Below are 13,486 nucleotides of genomic sequence, written 5' to 3' on the forward strand. Positions count from 1 at the left end.
TGTGTACTCTACATGGAGATCTAGTGGACTTGTCCATGACACGTAAATGGACATGAAGGGTATGATGAGGTAGATATTTTTACAGTTGTGTACTCTACATGGAGATCTAGTGGACTTGTCCATGATAGTAAATGGACATGAAGGGTATGATGAGGTAGATATTTTTACAGTTGTGTACTCTACATGGAGATCTAGTGGACTTGTCCATGATAGTAAATGGACATGAAGGGTATGATGAGGTAGATATTTTTACAGTTGTGTACTCTACATGGAGATCTAGTGGACTTGTCCATGACACGTAAATGGACATGAAGGGTATGATGAGGCTGATCATAGCTGTATCAATCCAATCTATCAGTACTTTCATGTTAAAAAAGTTTCCAACTTCTCCAAATGCCCGTGGGGCTTGAGTTGCCACCATATAAAGTGTGTTTTAGAGAGCCTTAATTCAAAGAACACCTGTTAGCTGCATGAAAAGGTTGTTAATTGTCTCTGATGTGTATTTGGCAGCAGACAGAATGTGTGGTGAGGCCTAATGATGGGGGGATACCCCTTGGATTGTTGGTCCCTTGGGGATTTCCTAGACTTGATTACTAAATATAGTACATAGTGTCCGGTTCAAATTAGGTTTTCACTCCATGTCAAGTGTGTGGAAGGTCAGGTGAACTTAACCAGTATGACATAAACCAAGTAAAACAGGAGAATTAAACAAGATCCAATAGGTCTACGGCTGTCTGGATACAATAGGGGGAGTCGTTTAGGACAACAAGTGTTGTTCCTATACATATGTTTTGCGTGTGAACCATGAAAATGTCTACATTTTATATATTTGATTGCCAAGAATGAAATATTCTTAACTAACTTCTGATATTTCTTATAAACAAATTACATTAGAATAGAATAATCTCACTGTATTTGATGTCAGTATATTTTAATATTTCTTCTTTCATGTAGAAATGACTGTTAGATATTGATGTAATGATATGATTTTTGATATATTTTGTTTTGATAATGAATATGTCACTGCAGTGTACTGGTGTAATGATAGTAAATTAATTAGTTTTCCCATTAAATGCTGACAACATCTGATAAGATGTGAATCTTGTTAAAAAAAGAACACAATTACGTACATTTCACTAAGAATTTTGCAACGGAAGGAAATGTCAATCTGATGTTGATAGCGATAAGACTCATTCAAATTAAATATTTTCGATAAAAGATTAAGATAATGAGTTTGCATGTACTTTCTGAACAGAGTACATGTAAACTCATAAAGAAAGGAGGTCAACTAATTAAATTATAAAGTTCATTAGACCTATTGGTCACAAAGCAGTCTGAACGATTTTTTACTCATTTTTTAAATTTTTTTTATTTTTGCATTTACAAAAAATATAAAATGTTGCTAAATTTTTTCATTGTTTTTAACTAAAATTTTCAAATGGAGTAATATAAAATATTATAAAAGAATTTCAAATGCTACCACTACCATACATGTAGAAGTCCTTACACACTCAATAATTTATGTAATATTTATGCTACAATTTTGCTGATAGCCAATTCAATTAAATTCCCTGGCTGTCTTATTTTGATGTCCCTTTGGGCTATTTATAGCAATCTTTCTATAGGACTTAGATAACCCAGAAAGAGGCAATTTTGAGGAAAAAGTATACACCTACAAATTTAAATTACTTTTGTCTACATTGCAGTCCTATTAACATTCAAATTGTATTGTTTTATGCAAAAATTTAGAGTTTTAACTTTCTCGTTGGCTTGACTATCAGGCACATCTACATTGGCATGTAGCAAATCAATAGGGAGGCGAAGATACATGCAAATATTTCTATTTCAATTCGTTGGATTAGTCGACGGCTGAATCGTATATATAACAGTATTGTTGAATTGCTGTGGTACCTCCGATTTGACTTCCAAAACAACAAAAAACTGAATTGCTGAATCCCAGTGGATGCTGCCGGCTGCTCTTCAGGTCAAAAAGACAATGGCTTGTCCTTTTAAAAAACATGACTCCAATTATATGTCTAAATTGAAAAAGGTAAATTAAGTATAGTGCATAATTACACTTGGTCAGGAAACCATTTGAAAGTTAAACATATATACCATCAGAAAACATCATTATTGTGTAACTGATGCATGAATAAGTTAGCACAAGGTCTTGGTGACCTTTTTTGCGACCTTGTTCATAAAGGTGATCTTGTTTATAAAGGCAACCTTGATCATCATGGTGACTCCGTGGTTAAGGTGTCTGACAATGTATGATTTAGCTGTCTTATTTATTTTTACTGATAGATAATATAGTAACTGAAAAAGAAATTTTGACACATTCGAGAAAGTTGGGTAAGAATGTATTTTTTAGTATTGCTTATTAAGTTGTACTCCCTCTTACATAGAGGAATGTCATTTCTGTCACTATAAACTGGATTATAGATTTGGTGGTGTTGTTGAATGGATACACATCAAGGGGAGATAAGTGTGGTATGTTGGTGCTGCAGGTGTTGGATATATACACAGACACCTGGCTGTTCCTGTGTTAGGGGAAGGTGATCGGCCTAAGCTGGGTGGTAATCCAGGACACCAGCAGGAAAAACCATGTGCCAAGTGAGGACCCTGATCTCACACAAACTAGGGGAGGGGTGTAACACCAATTAATAACCCCCCCTGTCTGATAAAAGAGCAGTCCAGCCTAACAGCTGTAGCTCTGGAGCAGTTGAGCCAGATAACTAGATAGACATGGTACACTAACTAACCTCTCCCTTTGATCCAGCCGAGCTCAGCTTCCCACAATCAAATTGATGCAAATTTGAAATTAAATCTTGGATGCTTATTGGTGCAAATGCTACCAAATGGCCATCATCTTTTGTTGAACAATTTAGTTGGAGAGATTCTGTGCCAATATCCGACATTATTAGAAGAACAAGAAGAGTTAATTGGAAGGATATATAAGTATAGTTGTGTAGGTTGATATCCAGTCCAATTAATTCTACTGCGGAAACAGTGTATCAACTCTGAGGAATGGAAATCCCATAAAAAATGAGAGTATAAAGTGGAAGTTTTTAAATCAGGAAACGCTTTACATGTGGTGTTATCATTGTTTATAATCACTGGCCATAGTCATGATACTTAAATCCTCAGATGTAGGTAATGAATGCAATCCTATTGAAATATTCGGGAGGAAGGAGGTTGTCTATCTCAGATAATTTCCATTGGTTTGTGAGAAAGCTAGCCTGTTGCTTTTGTAAAATACAATTTATGCCAACTCTATTTCAGGCAATAATTGCATTAAGTGGTGTGGCGGATCAAATCCAATTAGCTGAGGACTTAATTCTGCCATCTTTATCCTCAGCTTTTGTCTGGTCTCTTATAATTTCTTGCCCCCAAATGGCTTGAGCATTTTATGTTATATTTTATTTTTGTACCTAGGGAATATACAGAAATATTATTTGATATAACTTGTGTGTGTCTGTAGTTTCAGTTTCAACTGCACTGCATCATTAAATGAATTAGGACATTATAAAATGTTTATTTTAACAGAACACTAGTCTCTTTGGAAGCAAAAAAAATTAATGTTGCTCCATATTAAAAATCCATTATGGCCGGCGTTCTCCATGGATTTTATCTGTACCGGGAAATGCAGATCTAATGCTTCTGTTATTATTAACCTTATTTAGCCTTTATCAGCTACTCTGCCTTTACCAAATGGAGATATCACTATTTTCTGCCAGAAACTACAAAATAATTTAGCCATTTTTTCATCTAAATTTGCCTTTTTGTTTGATAAACTATTGGTATATTGGTATAGATAGCTGAACCATTACTTTGATACAACTTGACTGCTTAACAAGATCAACATTTCTTTGGTGGATAAGAGGTGGATTTTAAAGGTTAGATCTGGACTGTCTATGTCTGAAAGCTTGGAGGTCATCCTGCTAAAAAAAAACCACAATAAATAAAATAAAAGCCTAATCAGGAACATTGGTCAATAGCTGGATACAATTACAATGTTATATCTCCTGCAGATAAATTATAGCTACCAAAATTTCCTTTAGATTGCATTGACCGCAATTTGTGGAAAGGAGCTATTTTGCACGAGTTGCTTACAGGACGCCTTTATGTACATTTCATAATGCTTGCACTTGTACCTCTTTCATCAATATTTCTGAATTAAATGAAACTTCTTAACTTAAAATTCTCCATAGGAAAGTATCACGGAAGTTACACCCGGTCCAAGGTTCCTAGAATTATTCTTTAATTTCTGTGATATTGCAATGAAACATTTTTTCCTTCACTTAAAGAACAATGGAACTGGAGCTACATTAATATTATCATACTTATCTTTTTACAAAAATCTTGTCCTTGTTGGAAGTTCTACTTTTAGTCAAATATCATTTCAAAATGGTTTCCAAAGTGTCATTGGACTAAAAGGGACCACAATAAAAAAAGAATAATAGAAGCACTTTGAGAACTTTTGGACTCATTAAGAGAATGTTTTGTTACACGATGGTATAAATAATACCAAGCTCTTTCCAGCTATAAACCTTGTAATGTCATTGGCATGGAGCTATTTTTGTTTTCTATAGCGTAATAAGTTTCCTTTCTAATCAAGCGTTGTGTTTAAGTTGGAAGTTGTATGGTTTTCCTGGTATCTTGTTCTTCCTGTGATGTCCGTTAAAGTATGAGGAGGATGTCACTTCAGAGACAGACAGTGGGTTAAGTGTGTCTGACAAGGACTTCAAATGAGAGATATCTAGGAAAACGAAAAAAAAACACCTCACAATGTCATTTAGGATTTTCTGCAATAAACATTCAAAGTTTGACGGGATGCAAGGTAGCAACTTCACCTGTCTACATCACCTTCTAAGGTATCATTAATCAAAGGATATTTTATAAGAAAAACTTCAATCCAAAAAAATTATGAAACATTAATTTATTACTGTGCCATAATGTCATCAAGCTGAAAACATGTTTTAAAACAGCTACCAATATTCACTGCTTTGTACAGAAATGTGTATGTCTCAAATGTATTTTATCAGTAAAACTTGCCTGTTTAAGCAGTGATTAACAGATCCCTAAAGATGGCCTGCATCTATTTGTCTCTCATAACCTTGAAAACTGGATGTTGGCTTAGACCAGTTATGTTCAAGGTCAAAGTCTTTTATTGTCTAAGTGGAATTTGAAAGACAGTTTTCTGTCAGTTTAAAATGCATCACTTGTGCTGTTCTCATAATATCAAGGTAAAAGTTTATGGCTGGTTGTAAGATGTATTCTCTACATTGACTTTCTTGATGCTGTACATATTGATATACCAATTTTTTTAGGCTAAAATTCGCAGAAATTCTTCAAGAACTTCTTTTTCTGATACAGTGTGTTTTGGTAGCAAATATCTGGGATAACTTTTAATAAACACACACCAAAATAAACCCACAATGATGTTCCTTTTTTGTAAATTCCTTTATTACCTTTAAGAAATTATAGAAAACAAAGACTGTTGATCAGATAAGAAAAATATTTCTCAAGACCAAAAAGGACACATTGTATGTTTAACTGTTCTCTCTGGATATCGGTAATGACAGAGAAGGGCTTTTGTATGTATAATATAAAAATTATGGAGCAGAATATTGAAATATCTCATTTCAACAAATGTATAAGAAAAAAGAAGAAATTTGTTTCTTTCTGCAGTGTCTGTGAATGGTTATATAACATGTCTTGACATTTTACCACACAAACCCTTTACCTCTGGGTTGTGACTTTGAATCCTTCTGGTTGATGATTTTTCTCCTAGTACTCCAACTTTCGTCCACCTCTTAAATCTGCCTCATCCTTATATTACCTTGACTGTTTATAGGATGTTAAACTATTGAATCAAAACCAAATTATTTCTGATCATGCATTGAGCATTAGCATTGACATTTTATTTTAGGAGAAGCATGACTTCTTTAGCATTTTCCTACTTACAGATATGAACTTGTAGCTGTAATAGAAGAAAGTCCTACATTTAATCAGGGGGCTTATGCACCAGACATGACGGTGAAACAAAAAGTTCATTTGGACACCAGCCTATATATACTTCTGTCCTTAAAGTGCAAATATGTTAGTGGAGTTTGAAAACTGAGCATCTATTGACACTCTGGCTCTTTTTCTCTCGTCTTTTTTTAATTTGTTTTACCATTAACCGCTGATTGCGTCTTAGATGTATGTGAGTAGGGGCCCAAATTAGACACCAGTAGGCTTGGTCTGTATGCGGTTGCTTTCAGGTACAGACGCTTCTAATTCCCGTAGATTTCCTCATCTGACCTGTCATGGATACAAAATGTACCGCTGTTGCCATGGTAACTAGTCACTCTTTAATGACATATATCACAAACCAATTAAACAGGGACAGTTTTTTTCTTTTCTTGTTTTGTCGGGGAAAGAAAAACCAATAAAGTGAAAAAACTATCGACCTGTTATTTTCTGTAGCAATGGTGATTCACTTGAACAGGTCGTTATCCTTTTCTGCACATATCTACGTGAGTTGAAAGTTAATAAAGGTCTCAGTTAAATTGGAATCTCAGCCTTATATTTTTTTAAAAATGCATATGACCATATATTAATATAAGTACAAAACAAACGTCAATAGAATTTATAAAAAAAGTAGATTATGGCAACATTTCCATTTGACAATACTCAAAGGTCTGTAAAGGTCACCATTCTATAACGGTTGGCTGATTATACATGACACCTGTCTGTAAAGGCCACCATTCTATAAAAGTCACCTGTTTATATATAACACCTGTCTGTAAAGGTCACCATTCTATAAAGGTTACCTGTTTATATATGACACTTGTCTGTAAAGGCCACCATTCTATAAAGGTCACCTGTTTATACATGACACCTGTCTGTAAAGGTCACCATTCTATAAAGGTTACCTGTTTATACACGACACCTGTCTGTAAAGGTCACCATTCTATAAAGGTTACCTATTTATACATAACTCCTGTCTGTAAAGGTCACCATTCTATAAAGGTTACCTGTTTATACATGACACCTGTCTGTAAAGGCCACCATTCTATAAAAGTCACCTGTTTATATATAACACCTGTCTGTAAAGGTCACCATTCTATAAAGGTTACCTGTTTATGCACGACACCTGTCTGTAAAGGCCACCATTCTATAAAGGTCACCTGTTTATACATGACACCTGTCTGTAAAGGTCACCATTCTATAAAGGTCACCTGTTTATACATGACACCTGTCTGTAAAGGTCACCATTCTATAAAGGTTACCTGTTTATACATGACACTTGTCTGTAAAGGTCACCAGTTTATAAAAGTCACCTGTTTATACATGACACCTGTCTGTAAAGGTCACCATTCTATAAAAGTCATCTGTTTATACATGACACTTGTCTGTAAAGGTCACCATTCTATAAAGGTCACCTGTTTATACATGACACCTGTCTGTAAAGGTCACCATTCTATAAAGGTCACCTGTTTATACATGACACCTGTCTGTAAAGGTCACCATTCTATAAAGGTTACCTGTTTATACATGACACTTGTCTGTAAAGGTCACCATTCTATAAAGGTCACCTTGTTTATACATGACACTGTCTGTAAAGGTCACCATTCTATAAAGGTCACCTGTTTATACATGACACTGTCTGTAAAGGTCACCTGTTTATACATGACACTTGTCTGTAAAGGTCACCATTCTATAAAGGTTACCTGTTTATACATGACACTTGTCTGTAAAGGTCACCATTCTAATAAAGGTTACCTGTTTATACATGACACCTGTCTGTAAAGGTCACCATTCTATAAAGGTTACCTGTTTATACATGACACCTGTCTGTAAAGGTCACCATTCTATAAAGGTCACCTGTTTATACATGACACCTGTCTGTAAAGGTCACCATTCTATAAAAGTCACCTGTTTATACATGACACTTGTCTGTAAAGGTCACCATTCTATAAAGGTCACCTGTTTATACATGACACCTGTCTGTAAAGGTCACCATTCTATAAAGGTCACCTGTTTATACATGACACCTGTCTGTAAAGGTCACCATTCTATAAAGGTCACCTGTTTATACATGACACTTGTCTGTAAAGGTCACCTGTTTATACATGACACTTGTCTGTAAAGGTCACCATTCTATAAAGGTCACCTGTTTATACATGACACCTATCTGTAAAGGCCACCAGTTTATAAAGTTATAAAATTGGAATTCAACATTTTAGATGGACTAATGGTGAAGATGTAAAGTAAATGTGTGAACTCTCATTTTCAGACTCCAGTTGAAGCACAGTCACTGGGCACCAAGATCGTATCTAAAGTCTGAAAGTATCATACTATTTGAATAAGCCAATCATAAAAGGTCATGTAAGAAGTGTTGTCCAGTTGTAATGGATAGGCAGAAACTTGATTTCAATTGTTTCTGCAATCTAAGAGGCAATAGAACTATACTGAAATTTAATTTTACAAAGCATATAGATAAGTGTAAGTACAGACTATTGATTTTAAAAGCCAACTCTACAGACCTCAATTACTTGGAGGGTATTTTCATCAGAGTAAATTTGAAGCATTGATACTGGGGTTAGGTCATTGGTGACAAGGTTGTGTGTTTGATCCCCAGTGGGAATGATGTCCTGATTGGGGTTGGTTCAGTCCATCCTATATTGACTTGGTTCAGCAGGCCTTTTGTATGGTGGATGAACCTTCCAGTACACCTTAGTATTCCTTCTAAATGTTTCTTTATCTTTCCAATCACACTAATCAACACCGAAAGCTTTCTACTTGGAATTCCAATTTTATTTATTAGTGCTATAATGTCAAACATACATGTCTATCTTTTTGTGTTTTGATGTGACTTGTCTATCCTACTAGCTAGTTATATCCAGGCTTGCCATATTGTCTGTCTATCCTACTAGCTAGTTATCTCCAGGCGTGCCATATTGTCTGTCTATCCTACTAGCTAGTTATCTCCAGACTTGCCATATTGTCTATCCTATTCGCTAGTTATCTCCAGGTTTGCCATATTGTCTGTCTATCCTTTTCAATAGTTATCTCTAGGCTTGCCATATTGTCTATCATATTCGCTAGTTATCTCTAGGCTTGCCATATTGTCTATCCTACTAGCTTGTTATTCCCAGGCTTGCCTTATTGTCTATCATATTCGATAGTTATCTCCAGGCTTGCCATATTGTCTGTCTATCCTATTCGATAGTTATCTCCAGGCTTGCCATATTGTCTGTCTATCCTATTCGATAGTTATCTCCAGGCTTGCCATATTGTCTGTCTATCCTACTAGCTAGTTATCTCCAGGCTTGCCATATTGTCTGTCTGTCCTACTAGCTAGTTATCTCCAGGCTTGCCATATTGTCTATCATATTCGCTAGTTATCTCTAGGCTTGCCAGATTGTCTATCCTACTAGCTAGTTATCCCCAGGCTTGCCTTATTGTCTATCCTATTTGTTAGTTATCTCTAGGCTTGCCATATTTTCTGTCTATCCTACTAGCTAGTTATCTCCAGGCTTGCCATATTGTCTATCCTACTAGCTTGTTATCTCCAGGCTTGCCTTATTGTCTATCATATTCGATAGTTATCTCCAGGCTTGCCATATTGTCTGTCTATCATATTCGATAGTTATCTCCAGGCCTGCCATATTGTCTGTCTATCCTACTAGCTAGTTATCTTCAGGCTTGCCATATTGTCTATCCTACTAGCTAGTTATCTCCAGACTTGCCATATTGTCTATCCTATTCGCTAGTTATCTCCAGGTTTGCCATATTGTCTGTCTATCCTTTTCAATAGTTATCTCTAGGCTTGCCATATTGTCTGTCTATCCTACTAGCTAGTTATCTCCAGGCTTGCCATATTGTCTATCCTACTAGCTAGTCATCTCTAGCTTGCCATATTGTCTATCCTACTAGCTAGTCATCTCTAGGCTTGCCATATTGTCTATCCTACTAGCTAGTTATCTCCAGGCTTGCCATATTGTCTGTCTATCCTACTAGCTAGTTATCTCCAGGCTTGCCATATTGTCTGTCCATCCTACTAGCTAGTTATGCCTAGGCCTGCCATATTGTCTGCCTATCTAGCTAGTTATCTCCAGGCTTGCCATATTGTCTGTCTATCCTACTAGCTAGTTATCTCCAGGCTTGCCATATTGTCTATCCTACTAGCTAGTTATCTCCAGGCTTGCCATATTGTCTGTCTATCCTACTAGCTAGTTATCTCCAGGCTTGCCATATTGTCTATCCTACTAGCTAGTTATCTCCAGGCTTGCCATATTGTCTATCCTACTAGCTAGTTATCTGCAGGCTTGCCATATTGTCTATCCTACTAGCTAGTTATCTGCAGGCTTGCCATATTGTCTATCCTAATAGCTAATTATCTGCAGGTTTGCCATATTGTCTGTCTATCCTACTTGCTAGTTATCTGCAGGCTTGCCATATCTGTCTATCCTACTAGCTAGTTATCTCCAGGCTTGCCATATTGTCTATCCTACTAGCTAGTTATCTCCAGGCTTGCCATATTGTCTGTCTATCCTACTAGCTAGTTATCTCCAGGCTTGCCATATTGTCTATCCTAATAGCTAGTTATCTGCAGGCTTGCCATATTGTCTGTCTTTCCTATTCGATAGTTATCTCAAGACCTGCCATATTGTCTGTCTATCCTACTAGCTAGTTATCTCCAGGCTTGCCATATTGTCTATCCTACTAGCTAGTTATCTCCAGACTTGCAATATTGTCTATCCTATTCGCTAGTTATCTCCAGGCTTGCCATATTGTCTGTCTATCCTATTCGATAGTTATCTCCAGGCTTGCCATATTGTCTGTCTATCCTACTAGCTAGTTATCTCCAGGCTTGCCATATTGTCTGTCCTACTAGCTTGTTATCCCCAGGATTGCCTTATTGTCTATCCTATTCGATAGTTATCTCCAGGCTTGCCATATTGTCTGTCTATCCTATTCGATAGTTATCTCCAGGCCTGCCATATTGTCTGTCTATCCTCCTAGCTAGTTATCTCCAGCCTTGCCATATTGTCTATCCTACTAGCTAGTTATCTCTAGACTTGCCATATTGTCTGTCTATCCTACTAGCTAGTTATCTTCAGGCTTGCCAGATGTTCAATCCTACTAGCTAGTTATCTCCAGGCTTGCCATATTGTCTGTCTATCCTACTAGCTAGTTATCTCCAGGCTTGCCATATTGTCTATCCTACTAGCTAGTTATCTGCAGGCTTGCCATATTGTCTGTCTATCCTACTTGCTAGTTATCCCAAGGCTTGTCATATTGTCTATCCTACTAGCTAGTTATCTGCAGGCTTGCCATATTGTCTATCCTACTAGCTAGTTATCTCCAGGCTTGCCATATTGTCTATCCTACTAGCTAGATCTCCAGGCTTACCAGATTGTCTGTCTATCCTACTAGCTAGTTATCTCCAGGCTTGCCATATTGTCTATCCTACTAGCTAGTTATCTCCAGGCTTGTCATATTGTCTGTCTATCCTACTTGCTAGTTATCCCAAGGCTTGCCATATTGTCTGTCTATCCTACTAGCTAGATATCTCCAGGCTTACCAGATTGTCTGTATATCCTACTAGCTAGTTATCTCCAGGCTTGCCATATTGTCTATCCTACTAGCTAGTTATATCCAGTTTGCCATATTGTCTATCCTACTAGCTAGTTATCTGCAGACTTGCCATATTGTCTATCCTACTAGCTAGTTATCTGCAGGCTTGCCATATTGTCTATCCTAATAGCTAATTATCTGCAGGTTTGCCATATTGTCTGTCTATCCTACTTGCTAGTTATCTGCAGGCTTGCCATATTGTCTGTCTATCCTACTAGCTAGTTATCTCCAGGCTTGCCATCTTGTCTATCCTACTAGCTAGTTATCTCCAGGCTTGCCATATTGTCTGTCTATCCTACTAGCTAGTTATCTCCAGGCTTGCCAGATTGTCTGTCTATCCTACTAGCTAGTTATGCCTAGGCCTGCCATATTGTCTGCCTATCCAAGTAGCTAGTTATCTCTAGGCTTGCCAGATTGTCTATCCGACTAGCTAGTTTTCTCCAGGCTCTCCTTGTTGTCTGTCTGCCCAATTTACTATTCTGTCCTTGTTGTATGTCAGCAGAAATGACCTTTCTGTCATAGTTACCATTCTGTCTCAGTTAATGTTTTGTTGTAGTAGTTGTCTATCTGTACCATACTGTCCTAGTTGCCATTCTGTCCTAGTTGTCTATATGCCCTAGTAACCATTTTGTCCTAGCTACCATTCTGTCCTAGTTGTCAAATTGCCCTAGTTGCCATTTTGTTCTAGTTGTCTGTCTGTCCTAATTACCATTTTATTCTAGTTACCATACTGTCCTAGTTGCCATTTTGTCCTTGTCTTACTGTCCTAGTTACCATTCTGCATTAGTTGTGTATCTGTCCTAGTTACCATTCTAGACTCGTTTATCGGTCCTAGTTACCATTCTAGACTCGTTAATTGGTCCTAGTTACCATTTTGTCCTAGTTACCATTTCATGCAAGTTACCATTCTGTCCTAGTTATCATTTTGTTCAAGTTACCATTCTGTCCTAGTTGTCTATCTGTATTAGTTGCCATTTTGTCTTATTTGTCTATCTGTCCTAGTTGCCATTTTGTCTTAGTTGTCTTTTTGTCCTAATGACCATTTTATCCTAGTTGTCTATCTCTCCTAGTTACCATTTTGTCTTAGTTGTCTATCTGTCCTAGTTGCCATTTTGTCTTAGTTGTCTTTTTGTCCTAGTGACCATTTTGTCTAAGTTATAATTCTGTCCTAGTTACCTTTTTGTCCTAGCTGTCTATCTGTCCTAGTTACCATTTTATCCTAGCTGTCTATCTGTCCTAGTTACCATTTTATCCTAGTTGTCTATCTCTCCTAGTTGCCATTTTGTCCTAGTTGTCTATCTGTCCTATTTACAATTTTGTCCTAGTTGTCTATTTGTCCTAGTTACCATTTTGTCCTAGATAACTGTTCCATTCATTAGAAGACTTACACTCCCTATTTCTGTCCTGTATCCATTCCCATTTTTCCTGTTCTTTTTTTCGTAAGCACACTAAGCTATTATGCCTTGAATAATATTTATTCCTTTCATTCATTACTTACTTATTTACAGAAATTATCAAACAAACAAGAAATCCCATTTAGAAATGTTTCCTTGATCTTGTTATTATGACCATCTTATTTGTTTTTGTAGAGATAAGAAATACTTGTAAATTGACTCTCACAAATGTAAATATTTACATGTGAATTTTACAGAATTATGTGTTTGATGACGGCACAACATACAAAAATTAATTATGTATAGTCCATTAATGTAATTTGTTGGAATAACAACTTTGTCGCCCGGGTTGTGTCCATTACCCATAATGTTCTTGTTTAATTATTTAGTGCTGTCATTTTTGTACATTTAACAATTAGTGTATAGGCGTAAAAACAACAGCTTCATACTGATATCAACAG

General features: G+C 36.5%; 1 protein-coding gene across 1 annotated transcript in view; it reads left to right on the forward strand.

Annotated features, from left to right (window-relative positions):
- The window catches only part of LOC138316208 (zinc finger homeobox protein 4-like), a 325,938-nt gene that overhangs the window by 37,484 nt on the left and 274,968 nt on the right, over positions 1-13,486 (forward strand). The gene's annotated exons all lie outside the window — the stretch shown is intronic.

The sequence above is a fragment of the Argopecten irradians genome, chromosome 2 (genome assembly GCF_041381155.1).
Source record: "Argopecten irradians isolate NY chromosome 2, Ai_NY, whole genome shotgun sequence".
NCBI lineage: Eukaryota > Metazoa > Mollusca > Bivalvia > Pectinida > Pectinidae > Argopecten > Argopecten irradians.